Source organism: Trichechus manatus, unplaced genomic scaffold, assembly GCF_000243295.1.
Source record: "Trichechus manatus latirostris isolate Lorelei unplaced genomic scaffold, TriManLat1.0 scaffold00139, whole genome shotgun sequence".
In the NCBI taxonomy this organism is placed as follows: Eukaryota; Metazoa; Chordata; class Mammalia; order Sirenia; family Trichechidae; genus Trichechus; species Trichechus manatus.
In genome coordinates this window covers 4,453,396-4,464,729 of record NW_004444075.1, presented here as the reverse complement: position 1 = coordinate 4,464,729, position 11,334 = coordinate 4,453,396, and the positions used below count along the sequence as shown (strand labels likewise).

Here is an 11,334-nt window from a genome sequence, read left to right as displayed (position 1 = left end):
GGCGAGGCGGGGAGCGGCACCGCCAGTCACCGCAGCGCCTGTCAAACGCGGCCGGCTATTTATACCCCGCGGGGCCCGCCGCCCTCGGCTCCCACCCGCCCGCCCAGCTTGCCTCTGTTTCTCTCCGAAATCCAACCCTCCCCTTTTCCCCAACTTCTCCCAAACCCGCCTTCTCAGGTGAAGACGCTTGCCACGGTCCCGCTCCTTGCCTGGGGCTCCCCCGTTCCGCGCCCTGCTCCAGCCGGGTGCGGGGCTCTGCCGCGCGGGGCAGGTGCGTGGGGGCGGCGGGGCCGCGCTTGCACCTGCAGCGCCCGCCGGCTTCTCCCAGCCGATCGGGACCGCACGCACACACCCTCGTCACTATCTCCGGCCCCCCTCGGGTCCCAGCTGTCCTCCGCATCTCCAACCCAGGACCCCCCGCCCCAGTCTTCCCAAGGGATGGCTCCGCACTAGGGCGGTCTGACAGTTACTGAGGACCACGGGTTGGAAAAACTCCTAGCCCAGGTCCTTGCCGTCTCCACTCCCCAGCCGAGACTAAGTAAACGGTGGGGGCGCAGGCGGGCAGGAGCCTGACGCTGGGCCCGCCCCTGGCCCCGCCCAGGCCAGTGACGCGAGTGGCGCACGCCCTGCCTGCCCAGCGGCGGTCCGCACCGCCCGCTCCTCCTCCACGCTCGTAAACGCGGGGCCTTGTACACTCGCGGACCCCGCCCCATTCCCAGAAATTACCACCCGCCCAACGGCCGGGCCGGGCGGCGGTTAGTGCCCGCGTTTGCTGGCGATGGGACGGCGGGGCCCAGCGCGCAGCTGCGGAGCGCGGTCGGTGACCCCCTCGTCGCTGCCCGGGAGCTGCTGGCGCCAGCACCGAGCCATTGTCGCTCCTCGCTCGGTCAGTGACGGAGAAGTAACTCAAGTCCGGCTATTGTTGATGCGAGAATGCGGGAGTGTTTTGGTGCGGGAGTAGTTTGATCCTAATACCTACGAAATCGAAAATGAAAACCCAGCAGTAGCTAAACCCTTCTGGCTTCCACACTTTCACACAAAGGGGAATCTCTGATTAAGGCTCTCTTCACGCGCCTTCAAGTGCACAAAAGCCAATGACACGGTGCCCTGGGTGTCCTGCGTTTGGAGCTTCCCATTAACGGTCCTTCTTACGCACAGTTATGCATACAAACGCCCCCAATCTATCCCCCTACCTCTTCCCGCCGCCGCGTTTTTTTGTATTTGTTTCTTTAACAAAGAGCATGACTGTCCCGGTGCGCGCGGTGGCTGATTCTGCTCCGGTGCCTGGCGCTCCGCACTTCGATGTACCTTGCACCTGGCACAGTATTTATCAGGTTCATTTATGGGCCCCAGCCTTACCCTTTTTGCTGCTCCACAACCAGTCTTGAGCGAAGAAGAAACCCTGAGGAATAGAAGTCGAGCAGTTCTTGAACGGAACGTGGGAACCATACAAATAACCCTAGGAGTAGGGCTCATATGTTCGGAGAACCACAAGAGTCTTCACTGATTTAAGTCCCCGAAGAACCTAAGAATTTAATGATCTCTTTTTTAAAGCTGTTATTGCCTCCGTGTTTACTGGGAATGATTCTTCCTTTCCTATCTTACAAAAGCAACTCTGGGGGCTTCTGATTTAAGGGATTTTACTCTTAAACATAGAGAAACTGGATAACAAGGATTACTCAAAGAGATCATCTCAACGTTAACATGGTTTTTCGGATTCCTGTGGCTTAAACATGGCTATTATTGGTACTTTTTTTGAACTAAAGAAAATGTAAGGCCTTGATAACATTCGAACTTCTAGTAAACAGTAAACAATATACTACAAACATAACACCCTTTCTAGGGCAGTATTTTTATCCTCTATTTCCTATAAAGCAAAGTATCTCTTACAGAAACCATTTTGTCGCTTTGATGTTTGTTAAGAGGTTAATTGGTTAATAATGCTACCACATCTCCATAACATTGCAGAAGGTACGATTCAACTAAGGGGCATGTAGGGACAAAGCCCCAGTCCTATAGTTAGGGACAGGTCTCACCTGCAGGGTCAAATCATTTCTGTCGTCAGCCACTTTGAGAAGAAATATCTCTCTCCCACCACCAGTTGGAAGTTAGCTGGAAAGTCCCAAATGGATAGCTGTGGTAGATAACGTTATTGTTCCCATTTCTTCACTCCTCCATTGCATGCATGCCCTTTGAAATGTTGCTTTTCAATTCCTCTCCTCAGAGGTAGAATGTTTCCCAACCCCACTGATGTTGGGTTTGCATCATCATGAGACTTCCTTTGGTCAAAGGAACTTGGGCAGAATTGGGCAATGTGGCAGTTCTTAGCTTGGCCTCAAGAGGTAATTGTGTTTTTCTAGTTGATTCTGTAGCACTTCTGCCTTTCACAATGAGAAGAATGTACCCGAGGTAGTCAGCTGGCCCAAGGAGCAGGAGAGACACATGGAGCAGACCAGAAACCACCCCCAGTTTGGAGCCATTGACCTGCAGAATAAGGGATTATTGTTTTAAGCACTGTGTTTTGGGGTGGGTTGGCCAGGCAGAATTGATGTTGCAATATAAAGCTGACTGATACAATAGCAGATGGAACAATCTGCTCCCTTGGTATTGGCCTTGAAGGTGCCAAACTTGATGTCTCTGAGACAGCTGTTTGGTAGTGGGTCCTAGGAAAACATATCCGTATGGAGGCAGGCCAAGTAAGAAACCCAGAAAGTTTGCAGCAAAGCATTCTAAAGGCCTCAGGATTAGTAAAAAAGGGCTGAGGTGGCCAGGAGACCTAGAAACAAGCTAATAAATATATAATTACAAGAGCTCTATGTTGTTGTAAACTGGATTGTTTTTGTTTTTGTTGACTGGGTTTTTTAACGCAATTTTTTTTTATTACACAAGTGATTCATTAATATAGTCTCAGCATCAATTTTCAAATAATAGAGAATATATTTTTAAAAATCCAATTCCTCCTTCCCTCTCTATATCCCTTTCTACTCCTCACTTACCCTCCACATATACTCAACCATTCCATTCCTCTACTCTTCCACGTGTAACCATAAGTGACAGCTCAGCCTGTAAGCTTCCAGACTTTTTTCTGTGCATTTATATAGATATATATGTATTTATATAGGTTAAATATTGATGAGATTATGTAATATATGTTATTAGGTAGAATGCTTTTATACTTCCTTTCTCTGAGTATATTTCCTCTGTGTTCTCTCTAATTATATAGAAAGTCTTTTTAAAATTTCAGCCTGTCTGCAGTATGATAGGGTAACCAAGGGAAGAGGTTTCTTCCACTCATATCAGAATGTTAAATGTGAAGAGCACCCTTTTAGTCCCAGTATGGGGGTGGCAGTAATAATCAAAATGAGGACCACAAAGGAAGACTAAACTCTCCAAGGGGTGGCAGGTAAATCAGTTGCCTCTCCCAACCCAGAAATTTGCTTTCTTGGGCTAATCTTTGGGGCTTGGAGTTATATTTGATTAAGTGAGGCCATATCCCCTTATAACATTTCAAAGTGAACAAGAGCAAGGTTGAAACTGCAGTACCTTTTATGACTTAGCCTCGGAAGACACACACCATCTTTTCTGCCGTCTTCTCACACAGATCAGTCCTATTTAGTGTTGGAGGGGACTCCACAAGCACATGAATACCTGGAGGGGAGGATCTTTTGGGGCCATGTTGGAGGCTGGCTACCACAAGGGGATTCCACAATAATGAATTCTGAGTGACTGACACAATCTTTAAACTCACCAGATTCCCTCATTGTGTGTGGACAATTCCCAGATTGCCAAAGACTGTGTAGACTTTAAAAGAACAGACAGAAAAAATCTCTTCTTTTGCCTCTCAAAGAACAAGCAGCGCTGGGCAATGAGCCAGTTGTATTCTGGTGTTAACCCACCTTACTTGTGAGCTGCTATATCTATCCCTCCCACCGCCCCTTTCCGGGTTTCTACAAAGAAAAGTTCATTATATCTCCCCCATGCTCTGAGACTGCAAAGGAACCCAGTCTGCAAACTCACTTTTTGTTTTAGGTGGTATCTTGCCTTTCATGAATCAGAATCTTTTAAACATTGTATATTAAACAAGTTACAAGAGGCCTGCCTTAGAGAATGACCAAAACTAAAATAATTTTTTGGGGATGGGCAGGGTCGGGGGGAAGTTACATTTCGAGAATGCAATTAAGCAATTTTTGAGAATGTAATTTGTACCTTCAAATGCAATCAGGTAAAATAAGCAGAAAGTATACAGTTTTAAATATGAAAGGGAAGTTAATTTCTCACGAGTTGCATGTGTAATCTTACCATGTAATGTTTTCTAGTAAAAGAAGTACTTAAGTCATTTAATTTGAGGTCCTCGTATACTTTAAAGCAGTCTTCTCTTCAAAATAGTGCTTTGGTTGGAAGCATTTTATTAATTCCATCCACAAATAAATTATTTTTAAAAGAACATTTTATTGCTTTATTAAAATATTTAAAGTGTTTAAGATGGATTATATTTTATTCTAGCTAGAATTTCTAATTTTTCAATATTCAAACCAATTTTCATAAGCAGATTTTACCTCCTTATCTATATTGTAAAATTAAAAGTCCAAAGGAGATGCCCATAAAGACATTTTATTAGTGATTTAAAATCATGTTAATCTTTAAAGTTTCTGAATAACAGTTGGTTTCTTAATAAAATTCAGGATAAAATGCTGCAGTAGTTAATTAAAACACAAAGATAAACATCTTCCATAGGGAAAGATCAGAAATAAATTTCTGCATTTGTGAGCTGCATAGTTATCAAGCGCAACTTAACCCCATTTCTTCTTGCTACTAAGTCAAAATGAGTTAATAGAAATTTTTCTTTCCACTCATTTCTTGGATCACCCTAAAGACTGAAAAAGCAAACCATAAGCCTTGTTTTTTGCCTTATTGTATTTATTTGCTTTCTTCTCTCGGAGTTTTTCCTATTGGTAGACTAATTAGAGTGGGTGGCATTATTTTAGTAATAGTAATAGTAAATAATAACAGCAATAACAACAATGATAGTGGCCACTATTAGCATACTGTTAGGTGCTTTGTGTTGATTAAACTTATGAGTTCAGTATTATCTCCATCTTTCAGCTGAAGCTGAACCTAGAGAGGTTAAGCCATTTATTCAAGGTTACACAGTAGGCAGTAGAGTTGGATAATGAATCCTTTTCCAGATTCTGTGCTCTTAACACTCGTACATTATGCTACTAAAGTGCTTTCTAGAAGGATGTGTGGCAGTCTTGTTTCAACTGTTCAGGTCCAAACATCAAGGATGAAAAGTACTGCTCTCTGTTCAGCCTTGACACCATCCCCGTGGTGTGTTCCCTCAAACTGGTAGGTCACTGCTGCCGCCTTGCAACCCTGCTTACCTCTGCTTGGCATCACTGTTCTGCCTAACATACCAGGCACTACTGCAGATGGCTGAGTGTTTCTTGCCATGTTCTCTAGCTCCCGTTCACCAGACACCCCTTCGCCACTGGTTGCTAACAAATTCCCTCTACTCCAGCATGTGGCTCCTGTCTCCTGCTCTTCCCAGTCCCCTTCCTGACTGTTGCATCATGTCTAAGTTGACTTTCCACATCTGCTGGTGATGCTGACTACTAAGCAAGAGAGAAATAAAGGCCAGGACAAGAAGCCAATCAATACAGAGCATAAAAGAGTCAGAGGAGGACCATGATTACAATGTGAATACCAGAGAGAAATGGAAAGAATGGAATACATGGGAAGAGGAGATTTACAATACTGTGAGTCTGCATGAAAGACTGGAAATGCCAATGCTGTAAGGGAAAAAGAGAAATAACAATAGTTCTATGATTAAAATTAATATTCAAGAGGACATGAATAGATACAATAATTGATAACATCTGTGCTTCTATGAGTTCAGAGTCCTAAATACCAACAAAATGCTTTTGAATTTTAGCATCATCTTAATAGTTAACGTTTATTGAATGCTTACTTTCTTTTAATCCTGACAACAACCCAGCAAGGTAGGTATTATTATTATTTTGTCGATTATGAAACTGAGGTGACTGAGGAAGGAGACTAACTTCTCCAAGACCACCAGCTAGTGAGTTGTGGAGCCAGGCAGGTAACCTAGGTAGGCTGGCTCCAGACACCACTGTTCTTAACCACCTTGCTCAGCTTTCTCTTCCTCTTCCTCCTCCTCATTGTTATCTCCAGGGATAAAGCGTGGTCAGGCTAGCCTCTCCCTACAGCGTGCTCTTCTATGGATAGGCCAATACTTGATGGATGATTCAAGGAAGGTGAGGGAGTTCAGTTCACAACCCAACAAGCCTAACAGTAGCTTATGTTATGCTACTAGAGAATTCCAGAGCGCACTTACAAGGTCTGTATTTTTATTTGGTTACCTAGGTAGGGTAAGAAAATTAATAAGTTAACAAAAATTAATTATAACACCACCCAGTGTGACTGAGGAGAAAGTAAGTCTCTTTGTGATCAGGACAAATAGAGAAGTAAGCTGTGACAGATGGAAAAGGAAGAGAAAGGTCAAGAGCAGGAGTCCCCAACCTCCAGATTTAAGTCTCTTAGATCACTCAGGAATATTATATATTTGCTCTGACTCAGTCATTCTGTACTTGAAGAAAATGAGGCCTGAACAATTAGCTGACTTTCTTCTGCTAATATAGCTAGGCAGAGTTGGAATTTGAGTTCAGGTTTTCTTATTCCAAGTCCAGTGTACTTTTCACAGTGCTCCCTGTATGAGGTCATAGAGGTAGGAAATGGGGAAGTGGAAGGTCTTTGAAAATACTGATGACCTTGAACCTAAAGGAAGGCATTTGTCAATAACCAAAACCAGTTGTTGTGGAGTTGATTCCAACTCATGGCAGCCCCATATATTTCAGAGTAGAACAGTGCTCCATAGGGTTTTTAATGGCTGATGTTTTGGAAGATATCACCAGGCCTTTCTTCTGAGATGCCTGTAGGTGGACTTGAACTTCAAACCTTCTGGTTACCAGCCCAGCGCAAACCGCACCACCCAGGGACCTTATAACATTCTTCTTTTAATTTACTGGGTAGGGTGGGCAGTGGAGGGGGTCGGGAGAGGTGTTGGGGGAGTGTGGGGAGGAAGCCAGGTATCTGATGACAGAGACAAGCTTGGCCCTAGTGAGACAGGGAGAGAGTAAGGAAATTAAGGAGCTATGGCAAATCTCAAAAAGAGAAAAACTGGTTAGGCAAACTGTAGACTCAAATGTAGACAATTATCTACTTTACAATTTTGTCTTTAACTAGCACTATCCATAGGTTCAAAATGATTGTGCTTTTCAGTTTTTCCTCAGGATGTCCTGTATATTTTTATAAAGTGGTTTACATCAATTATAAGCTAATTTTAGTATTTTGCAAATACTTACATGATGGAAAACTTAAAATTTTTAATATTGTTCTATTGAAATTTTCAGTCTTTAATATTTTCTATTTACCATTTGGAGCCCTGGTTGCACAGTGATTAAGAGTTCAGGCTGCTAACCAAAGCTTGGCAGTTTGAATCCCCCAGCTGCTCCTTGGAAACTATTGGGCAGTTCTACTGAGTCCTATAGGGTCGCTCTGAGTCGGAATCGACTCCGTGGCAATGGGTTTGGTTTTTTTAATTTTATTTACCATTAGCCCCAAAAGCCCTTCAGTCATTAATGTAATACTTGTTAAATTAGGCAGAAACTAGCTATTACAGCAAAGGCATTAAATTCTGCCTCTCAGGCTCTAAGGTACTGAACTTCCAAAGGACAGTACGCTGAGGGGAGCAAGGGGCAAATCTGTATTGAAGTAAGATGAACATCTGCCTATCAGCACCAAGTGGTGGCACTGAACATTTTGAGTGCAAAGTTTTCAGATAGCAACAGTAGCGTCTCTAAATGATCTAGATATCTCAGAAGGTTAAACAAGTTCACAGGAGTGTGGCACATGTGACTCACGTTGTGGAACTCTCTCCCCACTGAAACATCTTAGTCAGGATCCTGTTTTTCCCAGAAGCAGGTTTCTGGGGTGGGGTAAAGGGATTAAAAGGTTAAGATGAGAAAAGCAAGAGACTTCGGTGTACTTTGAGTGTACTAGCTGTTTCTATTCTTGTAGGAAAAACATTCGAAAGCTCTGGTTAGAGAAAAGAGAGCAGACAAATATATATATATTTTATTATCAGGGCCTAAGAGAGCCCTGGTTGCGCAAGGTTAAACACTCAGCTGCTAACCAAAATGTTGGCTGTTTGAACACACCCAGAGGCTCTGCAAGAGAAACACCTGGAGATATGCTCCCATAAAGATTACAGCATCAAAAACTGTATGGGGCAGTTCTACTCTATCACATGGGATTGCTATTAGTTGAAATTGACTCAAAGACACCTAATAACAACAAAGGCCGTTTAATATGCTAGATAACAAACACTTTTTTATTTGTAATTTTAGAACTACAGAATTAACATTATTTTCAAATGATATTATTATTCAGTCTCTTGGAGAGTCTTCTTGATGAGCTATAAAGAGGTAAACTGTTTCTTAAAAAAAAAATCCTCACAGATAACAGATGAGCTTTGAAGTGTTATAAGGTACTATTAAAAAAACAATTGCCATCAAGTCGATTCTGACTCACAGTGACCCTACAGGACAGAGTAGAACTACCCTACAGGGTTTCCAAGGAACAGCTGGTGGATTTGAACTGCCAACCTTTTGGTTAGCAACCGTATCTCTTAACCACTGTGCCACCAGGGCTCCATAAAGGACTATGGCCTCACTTAGTCAAATACAACTCAAAGTCTCCAAGGATTAGCCCACAAACAGAAGTTTATTCTCTCGCAGTTTAGGAGGCTAGAAGTCCGGATTCAGGGCGCCAGCTCTAGGGGAAGACTTTCTCTCTCTGTTGGTTCTGAGGGAAGGTCCTTGTCATCAATATCCCCCTGGTCTAGGGCAGTTCTACTCTGTCCTATAGGGTCGCTATGAGTCGGAATTGACTTGATAGCAACAGGGTTTTTTTGGCTTGGTTTAGGAGCTTCTCAGCACAGGGACCCTGAGTCCAAAGGATTAGCTCCACTCCTAGCACCTCTTTCTTGGTGGCATGAGGTCCCTCTCCTCTCTACTTGATTCTCTCTTTTATATCTCAAAAGAGATTGACTCAAAATACAACCTAATCCTGTAGATTGAGTCCTGCCTCATTAACATAACTGCCTCTAATTCTGCCTCATTAACAATCATAGAGGTTAGAATTTTCAACACATAGGATAATCACATCAGATCACGAAATGGTGGACAACCACACAATACTGGGAATCATGGCCTACCCAAGTTGACACACATTTTGGAGGGACACAATTCAATCCATAACACCCATGAAAGCTAATTTCCATGTTTTAAGAGGCAACTACTTTTCCTGCTATCTCTTAGACAACTTAATCTTCCCCTATGGCCCTCACTTTGATTATGACTCCCACCCCTATACTGGGGCCTACAGGGCACTCTTCCCATTTATTGTTGTTACTATGTGCCGACAACTTGGTTTCAACTTATAGCGATCCTGTGTAAAACAGAACGAAACACTGCCCCGTCCTGTGCCATCCTCACAGTCGTTGCTATGTTTCAGCCCGTTGCTGCAGCTCCTGTGTCAGTTCATCTCATTGAAGGTCTTCCTCTTTTTCACTGACCCTCTACCTTACCAAACATGATGTCCTTCTCCAGGGGCTGATCCCTCCTGATAACATGTCCAAAGTAAGTGAGACGAAGCCATCCCATTTAACATTCTTATATTACTCCCCACTCTAATCTCATCAGTTTCAAAGGTCTCTAGCTTCTGCACTCATTCTCACACACTTTCATTCCTACTCTGGCTCCTTTAGTCCAAGCAGTGGTAAGTGCGTTTGGAGTTTGGCCAACTCAGGAGTCAGCCGTACTTTCTGATAACCAGGACCTGGTCCTGTTCCCAGCAGCTATGCTTGTACCATGACTTTGCTCTCTGGCCATTGAACTGGCCGGGGCACCTCGTCTAAGCTGGACCTTCTAAATTTATTCTTTCAAGAATCTGGAATAGGACCAAGAGGCCATCTGCAGTCTCTTCATGTGTCTGGAACCTTGTAGATACATGTTAGAAACATGGTAGTAGCTGTATGAGAGCCATTGTCAGCCATAGGGAAGCTGAGAAGCAGGGAAAGTCCTTCCACTGTGGCTCTGTCACAGGTAGAAGCAGACAACAGACAACAAGAGAGAAGTGTGTGTATTCTGGTTGTTTTCTGGATCCAGCTCATTTCACTGACTGAGAGTAAATCCAACTCTTGTAGGACATGATGCTTATTCAATATGGGGGGCCCTCTTTAAGAAAGGAAACCTGGAGGCATAGTGGTTAAGAGCTTGGCTGCTAACCAAAAGGTCAGCAGTTTGAATCCACCAGGCGCTCCTTGGAAACCCTCTGGGGCAGTTCTACTCTGTCCTATAAGGTCATTATCGGTCGGAATCGACTCAGCGGCAATGGGTTTTTTTTTGTTTGTTTGTTTCTTTAAGAAAAACATAGGAAGTTATGTTATAATACAAAATTAGGTATGAATATGAATATTTATTTGAAATGAGAAAGAAATCACAAAAATGTCAGATTTTAGAAGGCTGATAAATACGTCAAACATAAAAATCCAGAAAAACAAAGTATTATTTTTTATTAATTAACATACCTCAAAAATAATTTTCCTACATTCATTGGTTGCATATTCCCTCACTGACTCTTTATGTGACAATTCTGCAATATTATTTTCTATGGAGAGAATAGAAAGATAATTCTATTTTTCCTGTAGCACCGAAGATTAAAATTTGCTTTTTATTATTGATAACATAGGAGGGAAAGTTTCTTTTAGCTGCGCAACTTGTTACTGGTAATGTCATATATAAATTTTACAATTTTTTTTTTCAATTTGAGGAAAACCATCGTGTTTCTTTTATATATAAGTAAGATTTCAGGACATTCTGGTTTTTTTACGCAGTGGCTAATCTTAAATATTGTTTGAATTAAAAGCACTCATTAATTAGTTTGTATTTGATTGTCAGTGAATACTGATATATTATGAGTTATAGGCTCGCTATGAGTCAGAATCAACTCGACAGCAACGGGTTTGGTTTGATTATAGTTTTATGTTATCTTTATGGATGTCAATAAAAAAAAAAACAAACCAAAGTCCTTGCCATTGAGTCGATTCCAACTCATAGCAACCCTATAGGACAGAGTAGAACTGCTCTATATGGTTTCCAAGGAGTGCCTGGTGGATTCGAATTGCTGCCTTTTTGGTTAGCAGCTGTAGCTCTTAACCAGTATGCCACCAGGGTTTCCTTTCTTAAACAGGGC

General features: G+C 42.8%; 1 long non-coding RNA gene across 2 annotated transcripts in view; it reads right to left on the bottom strand.

The window, feature by feature from the left end:
- Positions 1-2,234, bottom strand: part of LOC111822204 (uncharacterized) — a 42,790-nt gene extending 40,556 nt beyond the window's left edge. Inside the window, exons 1-2 of one of the 2 annotated variants that reach the window (XR_002825474.1) lie at positions 2,037-2,234; positions 1,360-1,402 (exon numbers count right to left, since the gene is read on the bottom strand). This is a non-coding gene — a long non-coding RNA (uncharacterized LOC111822204). The remainder of the gene's footprint in view (positions 1-1,359; positions 1,403-2,036) is intronic. The other variant, XR_002825475.1, reaches the window with a different exon arrangement.
- Between the last annotated feature and the right edge of the window lie 9,100 nt (positions 2,235-11,334).